Here is a 17,381-nt window from a genome sequence, read left to right as displayed (position 1 = left end):
TCTCTGTCTTTTGGTGTCCTCTTTAGCCTTTCATTTCAAATTAACTCTCACAGGGCTATATAAGTTCCATTTAAGCAGTGATTTTCCTCATTTTCACAAAGATTGAAAGCTTTATCATGATAACACCTGTTTGGCATGTATGAGATTAGATATAGCCAGGATATTCTGGTGGGTAATATATTCCTTTTATCTTTAGCACTGCTTCATTTTGGCAAGAAATTCTGGTTACCTGGAGGATGTGCAGGGTAGCTGGAACAATGAGAGCAATGAATTTTGGAACTAATTTAGAAGAGACAGCAAATTCACCATAAATTTGCAGAATTTTACCAGGTGGAACAAGCCCAGCCTGTGTCCATAGGAGAGGTGCTCCATCCTTCTGAGCATCTTCATGGCCTCCTCTGGACCTGCTCCAACAGCTCCACACCCCTCTTGTGTTGGGGGCCCCAGAGCTGAATACAGTACTGCAGGTGAGGTCTTATGAGAGTGGAGTAGAGGGGAATCACCTCTCTCAACCTGCTGGCCATGATTGTTTTGATGCAGCCCAGTATACAGTTGGCTTTCTGGGCTGCGAGCACACACTGCCGGCTCATGTTGAGCTTCTCATTGACCAAAACCCCAGGTCTTAAGTCTTACTTAAACTTTGAAACAAGAGAAACACAATTTGTTGCTTCTATTTAAAAAAAAGTTAAGTCTTGGTACAAAAACTGAAACAAACTTTAGATAAATCCTAAAGTCTGGCACTATCAGAAGGTGGGAAATGCAGCATTCAAATGAAATGTGAACCTCAGCACTATTTGTGCTTAATTTTAAGTCCAACCTCTTTCCTCTATTTCTTCAGGCTTTGAAATTTTCATGAGAAAAAAAAAGACAAAATGTTTATAACTTTTTTCTTCATTTTTGAATAATTGGAAAGCAGATCCGTTTCTGGCAGAGCAGAGATTTTGTTGACCAGACCCAGCTCTGCTGCGCTTCATGGCCGTCAGCCCTGTGCTGGGTTGGTGAAGACAGGAGCAGCCACAGCCCTCCAACCACCGGGCAGCCCCGAGGGCCAGCTGGTAGGTCTGCCCACCTGAGGGCAAGGCCCAGTCCCACAGTCTGTATCATTCCTTGGATACGGGCAGCACAAACCCTGGAAGGGATGGGAAGAGATTGCAAAGTCTGTGGGCTCCTGCGTGAGGTTTCCTCTTCCTCTAGCGTCACAAGATTCAGGTCTCTACTGACCAAAGTCACACCTGAAATCTTAGAAGCAGCTACTGAAGGTAGAAACACCAGCATTTCACCCTATTTTGGTAGCAGCCATCCACCTCATCAAGGCATTTGGGAAATTCCCAGTTCAGTGCCTGCTCACTTCAGATATACTAATTTCTTTCTACCAAATAATTTGAGATTTGCTTTTATAATTTTTTCACAGTGTGCATTAATTTCTTAAACTTTTCCAGTGCTTCTCCAAATACTGATCTGTACTCAGGAAATACTTTCTTCTGATTATATGTAGCCCTCACATATTTACAGGTACTGTTAGAAGAGCTTTTACCCTGTAGGCAGAATTTTAGTCTTGCAATCAGTCATAAACTGAATTTCTTCTTTCAGAAAATAGGAATTCTTTGCCTGCAATTGGGGAACAAACCATTTTAAATATAAAAATAACTCCAGGCCCAACCGAATGGTCCATAAGGCACTGAAGAATATGATACTAATTTTCTCCAGATGATTTAAACCAAAGGCAATTCATACAAACAGCAACATACCTTCCTAACTGGCACAGACACCAAACATCAATGGTGTCATTTTCTCACCACAAACCACTAATTAAAAAAAATAAAAATAAATCTATGTAATGCTCCCTTGTTAAGAACAAACAGTTCATTTAAATAGGATTCATACCTTTCATGCCAAGTTTGAGAACCTGAAAACTTAATTTCTCCTGGAAGGAAGAAGTGTGCTTTTTTCCTTGCTTAATACAACTTACCTTCTTTTGAAAAAGGGGCTTATGAACCATAGTGGAACTTCTTCCTGTGTTCTCCCAGATGACCTATCACGGTGATAGTGGGAACACATGCTATGGGTTCCCTTTCCAGGAGTTACCGTGCCTGCAGAGAACCTGTGCACAGGTAGCTTCTTCAGAGAGCTTGTTTCTCCAGTACAGACTATTTCTCCCACTGAAGGGTTACACCTCTCCTTCCATCATTCTATACCCCAGTTACACCAGCTGAAATGTGAACCAGGACACAGCAAATGGTTTGTTTTGACTCCTGGGTGTGCAGTTTTGTGTTAGCCTATTACAGGTATCAGCACCTCTCAGCAGCACCCTGGTCCTAACTCTATGCCTCTTACAGGGGAGTGGTCTAGAGCACTTTCCCAGATGGTTGCAGGAAAACTATTTTGCCCTTTGTGGGGACAAGCGTGGAGAGTGAACTGCTGGAAAAAGGCTTGAGGGGCTGCAGATGGACTCACATAGGTTGATCTGTCCCCTTAAAGCAAGGAGGTAGGATGCCAGCCCAAGCCTAAGCAGATCCCAGGGTATGACCACCAGGCATAGAAATCTGCTAATCCAGGTCAGAGGCTGCTCCATATAAGAGCCTGCTTTAACTGTGCAGAGAAAATTCAGGCTAAGACACAGCCACAAGCTAAATAAAACAGATTTTTCCTTTCCCTGTCACAATGGTGAAAACTAATTTTAAAAGTATGTGCTCATTATGAGGCTGACAAAGAGCCCTTTGGGCACCTTCCTAATTACTGCAATAGCCTTGGGTGGGGTCTTGGACATTTGGTTACCTTTTCCTGCCAATGGGGTCAGCTGCCTCCTCTGTGGTGATGTATGTGCATGTGGGAGAGAGAGGCAGCATTAGAAGGCATTGGCCTCTCCTGGAATTCAGTAATGCCTCAGCAGACTGTTTGGCAAGCCACAGGGAACCACAGAGAGTAGGCACTTGTGGATATTATAATTAGGAGCAAACTAATGAGAGCATCTGGACAAAGACGGAGGCAGACTAAACAACCACAGGTAAAATGCTCAAAGCTACAAACTTGACATACAGCATTTGGCTTCTAACTCTCCTCTGCTCCTGCCATTCCCCTGCCCCAGAGGCTGACACCAAGAGGAAGCAAGACAGTGGTCACTAAAAGAGGATACTGTGAGACAAGGAGGTAGATAGAGGTAAGAACAACAAGCAGAGCAATTGCAGCTGCTGGAGAGAATGTAAATCCTTCCTGCTTTGTGGCTGATACTGGGTCAACACACTGGGAGAAGCAGTCTCTGCTTCAGCATCTGAATGTCTTATGTCCTTTCTGGCAGCCAAACACCAAACATAAAGTTCCTCCCCAGTCAGCTATCCATAAAGACCTAATAGTTCTGTTGCAAATATTACTCTGTGATTAAAATGGAACTCCTGAAATATGTACCCTCTCCTGGAGGGTGTTTCAGGACCAAGCCCTAGTTTACTAGGAGAAAATTAGAATAACATCAGAGCTATTATCTCCCCGGGACACATGCTTGAACCCATTTATCTGCTAAGTTTCTTTCTGCTTTCCAACTAAAGACAGCAGGACATGCACATCCCCAAAGGGAGGGAGTGGAGGGAATAAAAGAGGTTGTTGTCACAGAGGCAGTAACCTGCAAAATCTGCAAAGCTGCCTTCATCTTTTCCCTTTGCTGTCCAGGGTTTCAGAAATGTAGCTCAGCTGTTGGCGTTCTCCATTAGGCTTACTGTCAAAATAAAAATAAGAAAAGACGATAGTGGCTGAAAGAGAGAGGGAGATCAACCATCTTTATTTTATAATTTCAAAAAGGATTATGTTAAATTCCTTTTTTTCTCTGCTTCCCCTGTTTGCTAACATTTACATTTAATCTCACTTTGATACATACCAGCACCTGCTACATCATAATCTGTCTCCTTCCCTTATTCCTCCATTTTGACAAAACTGTGGCATAACCATTAGATCCAAGCTCTTAAAGGTACAGGGTCACATTTTGCTTTTCCTTCAGTTATGCTGCCAACAGCCAGTGTTATGTGAGGAGACAGAAGGACAATTTAAAAGGGAACTGTACATAATTTTGGAACACTTCACTCATCTGGTCCTGTTGGTTTAGTTTAATGATCAAGAAGTTATACAGCTCACAAAGGGGGTTTACCTAATAATGACCTTAACAGTGATATAGACCCTACATTCAGAGATTACTGGGGCATAAGAGTGGTACCAAGAGGACTGTGCCTGGACATTTTTTCTGCTCTTTTCAGCAAGTGCTGTTTGGTTCCTTAACAACCTGCTAACACACACTATGCACAGCACTGTTGTTATCACTGTAGTTGGTAAACAGTGTCTACCTGTTTTCAGATACAATTTGCCACACATACTTTCTGTATCCAACCAGCCCTACACCCCTCTGTTAGCACAAGGCTTAAGATCTGTCCTGGAGGGGAACCAGCCCCAGGTGACTGAGGCCAAGTAGTTCCCAGCTGCAACAGCCTGATCAGCAAAATTGCTGGGAAGGTAGACCAGTTAGGAGCCTAGAGATGTGATGAGGCTACAGGACTTTCTGTAGGTTTTTTCTCATCTCCAGCCATGCTCTGCAGTTTGGCTCAAACCTTTGCTTCCACACTATAACTGCACATGGATTTCTCAGAATGTTACCTCTTCCACATTTCTTCTCTTGTGCTGTCTTCCTCCTTTTACTGTCTGCCCTGCAGCACGGCCCCAGTGGGGTTATTCCTTATCTCTGTATGCTCTCCTGACTACCTTATTTCTGCATGAGAGCGCCATAAGAGCTTTCCAGCCTCTGCTGCACCTCTTAATCCCACCAAGCCTGTAGTGTTTTATAGCTGTCCTACTGTGGGCTCCTACAAGTGGGGGCCTTTATAAACAGTGAGGTGGGTCTGGTGTGGTTTTGCCCAGCTCCTGTCATGCTTTCCTCTGACTTTGTTGATGGCACCTAGCCTCTGCAACCTGAGGGCCAGATGCATCTGTCTTTCAACCACTCCAGATAACGATGCCAATGCACCCTCTTGATGCTGAGCTCTTCCAGGCAGATCCTCACGATTAGAGACAGAAATTCTGCTTGATGAAACTTAATATCTAAAGCCTGGTTTAAAGACAGGATGTCACAGCTGTGTGAACACAGATATATGGAAGAAAGTCAGACAGATAGGCATCTTGTTTTGCATTATGCATTTGCATGTTTCTCCAAAGAGGATAGTCATAAAACCTGTATCTGTAGATAAAAACCTACCACTGCTTTCTGTGGAGCCTCACATAATGATTTGGCTCTGAGAGAAATCAAACTGGAAACATTTCTTCAGTTCTTTGCATAATCATTTTGAGCTTTGTGAGCTCAACTAAAAGAAGTACTAAATCCAACCCATTCTTGGTTTGGATTTTAGTACTCAAACATCGGTTAATGAGGTTTATTAAGTCTAGTTCTGCTTATCATATATCTTGTTACATGGGCAAATGAATGCTGAGTGGAAATCAAGTTTTCTTCCCTGCAAAAGCTTTTTTCATTGTCAAAAATGTTCTGTCTGTGTTTAGACAAATCCAATGCTTCTTTTTTGTTAAAACGGTTTCACTTTGTGTAAGTGATTAATCATTAAGAACGAAAGTGAAAAAGATGATAATGAGGGTTATAACATGCTCATGGGATGTGGAGGAGCCAGGTTGGGATCCCTGCCTCGGTTAATACTGGTTTGCTTGAAGAATCATCGAATCGTAAGGGTTGGAAAGGACCTTAAGATCATTTAGTTCCAACCCCCCTGACATGGGCAGGGACACCTTGCCCTAAACCATGTGGCCCAAGGCTCTGTCCAACCTGGCCTTGAACACCGCCAGGGATGGAGCATCCACAACCTCCCTGGGCAACCCATTCCAGTGCTTCACCACCCCCACTGTAAAGAACTTCTTCCTTATGTCTAATCTAAACTTCCCCTGTTTAAGTTTGAACCTATTACCCCTTGTCCTTCCACTACAGTCCCTAATGAAGAGTCCCTCCCCAGCATCCTTGTAGACCCCCTTCAGATACTGGAAAGCTGCTATGAGGTCTCCACGCGGCCTTTTCTTCTCCAGCCCCAACTTTCTCAGCCTGTCTTCATACAGGAGGTGCTCCAGCCCTCTTATCATCCTCATGGCCCTGCTCTGGGCTCGCTCCAACAGCTCCATGTCCTTTTTATGTTGAGGACACCAGAACTGTACACAGTACTCCAAGTGAGGTCTCACAAGAGCAGAGTAGAGGGGCAGGATCACCTCCTTCGACCTGCTGGTCACGCTTCTTTTGATGCAGCCCAGGATACGGTTGGCTTTCTGGGCTGCAAGCGCACACTGCCGGCTCATGTTAAGCTTTTCGTCAACCAACACCCCCAAGTCCTTTTCTGCAGGGCTGCTCTGAATCTCTTCTCCACCCAACCTGTAGCAGTGCCTGGGATTGCCCCGACCCAGGTGTAGGACCTTACACTTGGCTTGGTGAAACTTCATAAGGTTGGCATCGGCCCACCTTACAAGCGCATCAAGGTCCCTCTGGATGGCATCCCTTCCCTCCAGCGTATCAACCGAACCACACAGCTTGGTGTCATCGGCAAACTTGCTGAGGGCGCACTCAATCCCACTGTCCATGTCGCCGACAAAGATGTTGAACAGGACTGGTCCCAACACCGATCCCTGAGGGACACCACTCGTTACTGTTTTCCAACTGGACATCGAGCCATTTACCACAACTCTTTGCGTGCGGCCATCCAGCCAGTTTTTCATCCACCGAGTGGTCCATCTATCAAATTGATGTCTCTCCAATTTAGAGACAAGGATGTCATGCGGGACAGTGTCAAACGCTTTGCACAAGTCCAGGTAGATGACGTCAACTGCTCTGCCCCTGTCCATCAGTTCCGTGGCTCCATCATAGAAGGTCACCAAATTGGTCAGGCAGGATTTCCCCTTAGTGAAGCCATGTTGGCTGTCACCAACCACCTCGTTGTTTTTCATGTGCCTTAGTATGTTTTCCAGGAGAAACTGTTCCAAGATTTTGCCAGGCACAGAGGTGAGACTGACTGGTCTGTAGTTGCCTGGGTCTTCCACCTTCCCCTTCTTGAAAATGGGGGTTATATTACCCTTCTTCCAGTCATCGGGAACTTCACCTGACTGCCAGGATTTTTCAAATATGATGGACAGTGGTTTAGCAACTTCATTCGCCAGCTCCTTCAGGACCCGTGGATGGATTTCATCAGGTCCCATGGACTTGTGCACGTTCAGGTTCTTAAGATGGTCTCGAACCTGATCCTCTCCTACAGTGCGCCTAAGGTCTTCATTCTCACAGTCCCTGCATTTGCTTTCCAAGACTTTCGTGGTGTGGTCAGAGCATTTGCTGGTGAAGACTGGGGCAAAGAAGTCATTAAGAACCTCAGCCTTCTCCAAATCCAGGGCAGCCAGTGCTCCTGATAGCTTCTGGAGAGGGCCCACATTGTCCCTAGTCTGTCTTTTATTTGCTACGTATCTATAGAATCCTTTCCTGTTATCTTTTACATACCTTGCCAAACTTAATTCTAGCTGGGCCTTAGCTTTCCTAACCTGGTCCCTAGTTTCTCGGGCAATGCTCCTATATTCTTCCCAGGCCGCCTGTTCTCACTTCCACCTTCTATAAGCTTCTTTTTTCCCTCCAAGTTTCCTCAGCATCTCCTTGTCCATCCATGGAGGTCTCCTGGCCCTCCTGCTGCACTTTCTTCTAGTCGGGATGCAACACTCTTGAGCACGTAGCAGGTGATCCTTGAATTGAGTGCTTACAACAGAGTTGCCTGAAGATTGAGTGCTTACAACAGAGTTGCCTGAAGGACTCTCTCCTCATGTAGGCAATAAACAGATACGGTTCTTGTCTCAAATGTGGGATTTACAAGGACTTGAATCTGAGTTTTCCATACTTTGTAGCAATGCACTGTAAGATTTCATATGCCTGCTGAGGACTGGGTGTTCTCTCAAGCTTAACTAACAGTACCCTCCGGGGTTTAGAGATGTTTCCTCTCAGAACTGGTGCACACATTTTCCCCTACCTAGGAAAATTTCAGTTTCATTTAACTGATGTTTTCCAAGAAGAAATATACTCATACAGTTCCTTACCAACTCTACATTACCTGAATCTCATTGATTATCCTGTTTAGAATATGGGTACAGTACTTTCTCCCTCTCTTCTACAGTTTGGCTATCATTATCTGTAAACATTTCTTTTGTTTTAGCCACAGGTAATGTACAAGAATTGAGGGCAGTCTGGCCTCAATTACAGTTTTTGCTACTGTGTATGACAGGAAAATTTGGGAACAACAGTTCAAGCCTCACTGAACTAAGGTAACTTAGCCATAGGTAGTTGTTCAACTTACAGATGCAAGCTAGGGTTCTCTCAGTGTGGCCAGTACCATTAGTACAGTGGATGTTTGGCACAAATTGAGCTCATCAGACTGTTCTCTTGCCCTCTTGGCACTTGATAGCATAGCCCAGGATGCCAGAAGAAGCTGACACAGCTTCTGACAAAGGACAAGTTCAAACGTCGGAGAAGTAAGTTCACTTCAGTGGAAGCAATTCCATACTACCATGCTTCAAAGGTATGAAAAACAGCTTTCCCTCTCACTGAGGGAGCTCCTCTAAGCTGTAACGCTCTCTCCCCCCATAGGCATACACACACACATGCATATATGCTTATATATATAGTTCTTCAATGAAAAAGAAGTAGGTGGGGATTTGCTGGTTTTTCCATTACATTTGCTTTCAGATTTTTTTGCCAAGCAAAGGAAGGAAAAAAGTGAGAGCACTTCAGAAAGAAACCAGCCCACACCCTTCTCAGCAATGAGAAAGGTAATTTGGTTGTGTTGTTACCCGTTCACTGTGCTGCACACAATCAAGAAATATTGGCAGATAATACGAACACTATACTCTTAATTTTGGTGTTTTGTGGGTACTAGGCACAAGAGAGGCAGCCTGTTCTGGAAGGGATCAGAGAAATGCAGCAGGCAGCAGCACCACAAGCTAAATTTTCCCCTGAGGCAACATGTCTGACACAATTGGCAGCTCATTTCTCCTGCCCTTGGATGTGAGCTGCTTCTGAATGCCTCCCTTGTGCTAGCGCTGGTACTGAGCTAAATGTGGGCCTGGTGCCAATGATTACAATTCCCATTAGCTGGAATATACATTAACTTCAGAGCTTGTGGACCTCTCCAGCAAGGGAATAGCCTGCTGTATGCAGCCATTATTTTTCTGGAAGAGAAGGGACTCTGCTGTGTGCCTTTTATTCACTCACGCAGTCTGTTTGTTTAGTTTTCTTTTGTTTGGTTTTGTTTTGGTTTGGGTTTTTTTTGAAACTGGCAGTATTGAAAACAGTTTTATAAAGGCCCTGGGCCAGATTCATCACTGCATTGTAGCATTTTAGGTTGTCAAGCAACGTGGCACTGGGCATCTGCAGCCTGCTGGGGATGAGGACATACCCCAGCAACAGGCGGCTCCTCCAGCCTGGCAGGATGGCTGGGAAGTTTGCGTCTGCCTCTGCCTCACCACACACGTACACACAAGGCAAGAGGATGCCCTGCAAGCCTGAGCAGAAAGAGAGGGGTCATATCTGGGAAGAAAGGCTCTTGAAGCTGCAATGCTTTAAAGCAGCTGCGAGAGCTCTTTTGAACCAAGGGCATTTCCAATGGTTTACACTTACCTTTGCTCCTTTATCCTTGAATGAATCTGCCGTCCTGGTCAGATTTTAGCTGTAAGCATGAGTTGTTAAATCAATCAGCTGTCTCTCCTCCTGAAGCCTAAGATACAGTCTAAGGCTTTAGGATTCACTTTACAGCTGTTTATCAAGAAAAATCCTGGTTCACAAGTAGGAAAAGTGAGTCTTGAACAACCATCCAACACTTCATGTGTTCGAGGTATTGATCGTTACTTTAGTCTGTGCAGCCTAGGAGATTTACTTGGTCCTGACCTCCTTTTCCTCTACACCCAGTGTGTTATTTTCTGGGCTGTCAATAAAACTGTGTGTCTCAGCTTGTATGATCAAGTTGCTGTTTCACAAAAGGGAGCAGAGGAAAGGCCTGGAGAAGTGAGGAGCTAGCATCTGCTCTTGAGTGTCCTCAATCTCTCCCACCACTGAAACAGGTGTCTTGATTTTTAACTTGGAGAAGCTGGTCATTTTTTCATCTCTTAAGTCTGCTAAGCAAATTTCTGTGCTAAATATCTCTGTTGGATAGGTCCTTGGAGCATGAATCAAGATGTGACCCGTTTGAATGAAATAAAGTGAAAATTCCTTTGTCTCTGTGGCTCACTACAGAAGCACAGTATGGTGGATTGACTGGACACCTAATGCATCCCAGGGCCTCAGCAGAGGTGAGGGCTCATATGTGCTTAGTATGGCATAGACAGTCTCTCGCCAGAAGTTTTTACAGTCTAAAGAAATAAACAGATGAGGAACAAGGGCAGCATTGTCTTCCCTTTTCTGCACACAGGGAACCAAGGCAGAGAAAAGTCAATGGTTTACTCAAAGTTTGCATTTTGCCTGAAGCCTGCGTGACACAGAGAAAGAAACAGAAGGGTCCCCAAATTCCTCTTGAAGACCTTTGCCACAATGTTGTTCTCATATTTGAAAACTTTGATGCTTCAGAAAATGATTAATTGCTTCTCTGAACCTCTGTCAGCCAGGCATACTGGTAGCAAGGAAAAAGTAAGTCTTACATCTGTGAAGATCTGCACATTCTCAGTGGATCTGAGGTGTCAGGCACACATCAGGCCTTCTGTTTTTTGAGAATGTTTTGACTCCCTGCATCCTTCCTACCTGCAAACTGGTTTAAGGGGCTTATTTAGGCAAGTAGAAACTGGCCCACATGACTGCTCAAGGGGAAGGGAAGAGCTGGACTACTCTTCTACTTCCATCTGGTGGGAATGGGCTGAGTTGTCCTCTCACCTCGCTCCTGTTTTAAATCACCTGCATTCCCCTGAAAGGCTCCACCAATGCTACGTTGGAGTAAATGAGTGGGAATGTCAACCAGTAGAAGCAGTAGGTGGAAGAAGTTTTCAGAGCAGGAACAACTGGGATCTAACTTTCACATTGCACCTCCCATTGACTCAGGTTCTATCTCAGGCCTTTTAAAAAAGAACCCAGGTCTGCTGAGTTCCTGTGCCAGTATGCTGATACCATAACCCCATCTGTATCTGACACTCATTCTTAATCCCAACCCTCTTCTGTCATCCTCTTTGAATGATCCAACCTCATCCCACTCTCATTTGACTCTTTATGTAATGCTACTGCATTATACCCCACCTTTAATACTATCACCACATAATCCATCTTTACCTTGTCTTTAATCTCCTAGTTTTATAATTATTAGCCAGAACCTTTGCTTCTTTTTACCCCAGGACAATTTCCATCCACAGTTTCAACAAATTGCTGAATCTAGGATTATACTCTAAACCATAAAATCTGTAGAAAGGTCTTCTCTGGCTCTTCTTGGTAATAAGTTGTGGTAATGAGCTTATGTTTATCATTTAGTGCTTCTCTTTGCTCCAGAGATGGTATCAGTTATTCTTGGTTTTGTATTGTAAAGTTTTGGGGTTTTTTTGTTTTGTTTTGTTTTTTATTTAACAATTTGTGTCTATATTTACTGAGGAGACTTTTTTTTTCTGCTCTTCTAAGGATTTAATTGTAAAACTCCCCCTGTGAATGTTCGCTACTGTCATTATTGACTTTCTAGGCTGAAAGACAGGAAATTCTCTGCATAGCTGACCTTCCTTTATGATATTAGCAGCAATTTGTGACAGAAAATTCTCGTCTGCTTCATTTCAGACCTCATCCTGCAGTAGCACTGCTAACAGCATTTTCTGTTGCTTAACTGCCAGTCATAGCCTTGATGTTTGCATTGGCTTTGTGCCACTGGAGCTTACACTGGCAGCCAACAGGTTGCAAAAAAGCAGAACTGATGGAATCTTTGAAAAGTTTAATTTTCAAAAGGGTTATTCTGCATTATCCAGTAAGGACTACATCCTTGTAAGCTGGTATAAATCAGTACAGATTCTCTAAAGTAGGCGTACCTCTAGTGATTTACATCAGCAACTGCTCTAGCAGCTGCAAGGAAAATTAAGAGTCTGTATTTTATAAGGTGCAGCAAGAGAAAAAAGTCAAACTCCCATCAGTGACTTTCCATGCTAGCTTCTGCTGACTACTGTATCTCCATGCTCCTTCCTCTGTGGGTAGGTGTGAGAAGCACCACCTTGACTGCTGCTTGAGGAACGGAACAAAAATATCCTTATATATTGTCTTTAAAATTTTTTTGGAACAAATGGCATCCTTGATTTGTAGCACAACACACATTTGACCAAAACAGCCTTATTAGCACACCAGGTTTATGAAGTTTTGATTTAAGAGAGACCCTGGCTCAGCATTGCTGGGTTTAACTGTGAGCATACTCAACTTTGCTCTGAGCCATATTCACAGCGCCAGTTTCAGTATCTCAGCTATCTGTACAGTGCCTAGGGAGAAAGCCTGATGTCTGAGAATGATTCACATAATCCAGGCTGAAGCACAGAGACCATCTAAGCTCGTCAAGAGGAAATACCAAAGAGAAAGGGGCATATTAAATTTTGCCTATCTTTGGAGCTTAAAGCTAGTGGGATTTATTTGTCTCTCTTCAGGTTTTCATTGTAAACATGAACCATTTCCTAACATTTTATACCTAAAATGGGAGAAGGATCTCTTCTTAATTAGTGTACTTGACTGGGATCCAAGAACTTGGATTCGAATACCTCTTCTTCTTGAGGCAACTTGAGCTCTCATCTCTTATATAAGTCTGGTGAATAATGAAATGTCAATGGGATGTATCCTGCTTCTAAATAAAAAATGATGGGTAAGTAGTAAGGCCTGAATCTTATGTGTGAGTGCTGTGATCATGGTGAAAGTGTCATCCTTGCATTCCTTCTTTCTGCCACAACGAATTTTTAATTACCTTCCTCAGATAGCAGCAGATTCAGCAACAGAGTCAAAAAGCTCCATCACAGAAGATCCTGTTATTCAGGTCTTAGAGTCACTTCTTATGGTGTGTATTCACATCTCCTCAGGCAGACAAATTATCTGGCCCAGGACGCCTTACAAAGCAGGCAACTTCTCAGAAAATCAAGTCAAAACAAAATAAGTGTTCCATCTGCTTCCTGATTACGTGGAAAAAAATGAAATGTGCAACATGGGACTTGAGAAGCGGCACTTGCAGTCATATGTTTTTGTAAATATGAAGGCAAGCCTCGATATTTTGTTTGAAATATGAAATAGGATGTGAGCAGCTCAGTGTTTTCAAGCTAGGTACAGTGATACAAGCATTTAAGGAGGCTCCCAGAGGAAACTTAGGCACACAAGGAATTCAGATATCTGCAAAGCTGCATGGGCAGAATTTAAATGTTGGTTATTTAAATGTTGATCTGTAAAGCATCAGCTCAGCATCTAAGTGCTTTTGTGAATGTGAGCTCAGATAGCTAGATCAAGGTAGCAAGAGAGCTCTGGGCAGAAGGACAACTAAAAGATGTTTCAAAGTCCCTTCCAACTTACAACTCCATTGCACTATATGGCTATGTGAGGTTCATCCTGGCTGTTGCTACTCTGAGGCTTGGTGAGATTCTGCCATCTAAACTGTTGCTGCAGAAAGATGCAATCTCAGCTGAGCAGCCAGCAAGAGTCACTATGGATAATGACGTTCAAATGCCAGTAGTCCAGTTTCAAAAGAACTTCTTTTCTTCTCCTGGGAGCTTGTGTACAGCTATTTTTTTCCCCTCTATTTGTGCTCCTAGTTACGAGGATACTTCTTGGCCTCTTGCTAAAGCTACTTTTTCTTTTTGGTAGATAACGCTGGTGCTGTGTGAGCTGCTGCAGTGCCAGATTAGGGACTTATATTTAGGGCAGGTGAGTGGGTCAGCTTTTGGTTTCTAGTCCCAGCTCTACCATCAATTCATTCAGTGGCTGAGTCATTTTTTGTGTATGTCTCCATTTGTACTTCTCTGTGGTGGGAAAGAGGCCAATGTCTGTGTCATGCATCAATATTGTTCCACTGTGCTGGCATACTAGCAGGCAGATGCTGCACTGCCTATGGTGTGGGGCAGGGCTCTGATTGCAGAGAAGAGTTTCTGGTTCAGAGGAACTTCCTCCCCACACGTACTGTTTTCTAATTGAAACAGGGCAAATCTAAGAAAATATCTTTTGGACAGGAGATTTGCAAGGGAATCTCACAGCAACTGAAGTGTCAGGGCAGAAATGGAACCCCGCCTTGGGTTTGGCAGAAGCTCATTAAAGCCAAAGCTGAACTGACATCATGAGCTGGTATTCTCCAGTGAAAAAAAGATTATTTTTCTTGGAATACCCACAGGCTGCTGATCTTGGATCACCCTTTGCCTCTCTATTCTTTTTTTAGATTTTAAGTTATTTCACACAATGAGCTACTAAAGAGGACACGTAAGGGCACCTCCCCTGAAGCACTGGTCACTCCAGAGCATCCCTTGGGAAATACAGGGTTTCTAAACTCCCAGCCTGCTGAAGTTGTCCTTTCACCATGAGAGCACCTGTGATGGAAAGAACAGCTTTGGAGTACCAGCTGTCTGCTCTCACTGTGCATGGGCTGCAAAAAGGCAGCTGGCAGCTTTCCTGTTCAGTCTTCACCCACTTCTTTCCTGCCTGCCCTATTTCCAGGTTCTTAAAAAGACCGTGTGGGAGTAACAGTATGTACAGACACTCACTGAGAGCATCAGGGTGGAGGAATCAAATGGAATAGCTGCTCCCTTGGTATCTAGTCATATCACTGAGAGTGGCATAAATGTCCATTTTCACCTGAAACAGCCTACAGAGGCAGCAGTCAGTCATATCTTTCCTGTGCCTGAAAGATCTAGCGAGTACAAGAAGCACTGAAGGACTTGCAGCTCCAACACCTAAATTTATGAGAATTGGTAAAGCATAAATATTTACCTTAATATAACTATGACAGTATCTAGCACTGTACTGATCTAAGACCTGGATATTGACCAGCAAAGAGACCAGATCTCAGCCTCCTAGATTCAGCAGCACGGTATCCTCTCCTACCAGACACATCTTCAGGATGAATTCTTCACCATAAAGCTCCTCTGCTTGATAGAATCATAGAATCATAGATTTATAGAATACTTTGGGTTGGAAAAGATCATCTAGTTCCAAGCCCTCTGCCATGGGCAGGGACACCTTCCACTAGGGCAGGTTGCTCCAAGCCCCTGTGTCCAACCTGGCCTTGAACACTGCCAGGGATGGGGCAGCCACAGCTTCTCTGGGCAACCTGTTCCAGTCCCTCACCACCCTCACAGGGAAGAATTTTTCCCTTGTATCTAACCTAATTCTCCCCTCTTCCAGTTTAAAGCAGTTACCCCTTGTCCTATCACTACATGTCTTTGTAAAAAGTCCCTCTCCAGCTTTCTTGTAAGCCCCCTTTAGGTATTGAAAGGCTGCTCTAAGGTGTCCCCAGAGCCTTCTCTTTTCTAGGTTGAACAAGCCCAGCTCTCTCAGCTTGTCTCCATAGGATAGGTGCTCCAGCCGTTGGATCATCTTTGTGGCCTCCTCTGGACTTGCTCCAACAGCTCCACATCCTCCTTGTGTTGGGGGCCTCAGAGCTGAGCACTGTGCTCCAAGTGGGTACTTGAGTGAGAGCAGAGTTGAGGGGCAGAATCACCTCCCTCGATGTGCTGCTGCTGCTCCTTGTGATGCACCCCAGGATACGGTTGGCTTTCTGGGGTGCAAGTGCACACTACCAGCTCATATTGAGCTTTTTGTCAACCAAAGCAATCTAAAAGTGTTTAATATTTATAAATAGTGTGGATTTCTACCCTGCTTCAGCATTGATTATAGTTGCAATGATTCAAACCTCCAGCACAGGCAGAAACTGCCTTGAGCTTAAACTGAGCAACTATCTAATAAAATATAATCATGAGATAAATAGAAGCTGTATAGATGAAATGCCCTGAGCATGCTTGAAAGATCTATTTCCTGGCTTCAGCTGGAAGGCTTTCTAATAGGAAGGATATGATTTTCTGTGTATACATCCATATGGGACAGAAAAATCTCTACAGGTTTAAGGGGTATTTACACTTCTTCAGGTGATGCCACAGGGAAACCATTTCTTATTTTACATGGACCTGTTGTATTTACAGCTACATTTCCTGTAAGAAAAAAATATGTGAGTGCATGATTCACAGTCTTGAAGTAAAATTTGCCCTACAGTTGTGCTACATGCAGAGAGGCAGTCAAAGTTGGAATTCCTGAAGACTGCACTGAGGAGTAGGGCCTTGAATCACAGACTGGGAGAGTTTGTATTTGAGCTCAGATAAGAAAAAGGCTGCTAGAAAGGATTCTGTAGCCAGACTCAGATAAAGGAGAAATAAATAATAATAATTAAAAAAACACATCTAATGTAGCTTCCGAGCAACGTCTCCAGGGTCTCAAAAAGGAGAGAGAAGTAGTAATTTTATACTCTCATATCCCTTTGACCTGTATGCCAGTATTCTCACACATCTCTTCTGTCTCTCTCAGCTGCTGTTCCTCTGCTGCTACTACGGTGCTTGCTCCAGAGGGTGGAGGTGGAAGGGAAGATTAAGGAAGGAAATACCTGGGATTTTTCTCCTCTCCCTTTCTAGGACAGATATATTAAACAGTGACAATGAACAAGCAGAGGAAGTGTCCTGTTGCTGACAGCCAGGAGGTAGAGCCATTCTGCAGAGCTCTTTCTGCAAAATAGTTCTGATTCTGGTTTAGAGGGTGATGGATCCTGTCTATGCTTCTTCATTCTCTTCTACCAGCTGCTGTTTTCTTAGATGTAAACAATGAAATGATACAGAATCTCAGAAGAGTTTCCACTCCTCCATCCCCAAACACCACTGAAAATGTGTTCCTTTGTTACCCCACAGGATTTCAAGTTTTCTCATAGTTTTCTTTCCTTTCTCAAGCCTGCAATCACATCCTAAATGCTGCTTCTCCCTTGTCTGACTCTGAAATATATTGTTCACAGGTCCTGCTGACATTACTTATCATACCAAGGAAGTTAGTTAAGCTGATGCAGTTACTTTGAGGAAGCCATCTATATCCACTGTGTTTGTTTGCTAGAGAACTTTCACTAAGGTGGTTTACTAAAATTACAGTGTACTTCCTCAAGCCCTCCCTGCTGGCTGAAGTCTTTCCAGTAGGAGTTGCACCACAATGTTTTGTCCTCAGTGGTTGACAGATCATTGTCCCTTTATTATGGTGCAAGTTGCACCTTCTTGATGAAAATTTTCTTGATGTACATCACCTCAGTATTGTCCCTGCTGATGGCTAGATCCACCTCCTCCAGACACCAACTCATCTTGTCCTAAGTGACTTATTTGAGCTAAGCGGGAATAATCGTCTTCTT

Source organism: Strigops habroptila, chromosome 3, assembly GCF_004027225.2.
Source record: "Strigops habroptila isolate Jane chromosome 3, bStrHab1.2.pri, whole genome shotgun sequence".
Lineage (NCBI taxonomy): Eukaryota > Metazoa > Chordata > Aves > Psittaciformes > Psittacidae > Strigops > Strigops habroptila.
The sequence above is the reverse complement of the archived record's forward strand: the minus strand, read 5'-3'. Positions refer to the sequence as shown.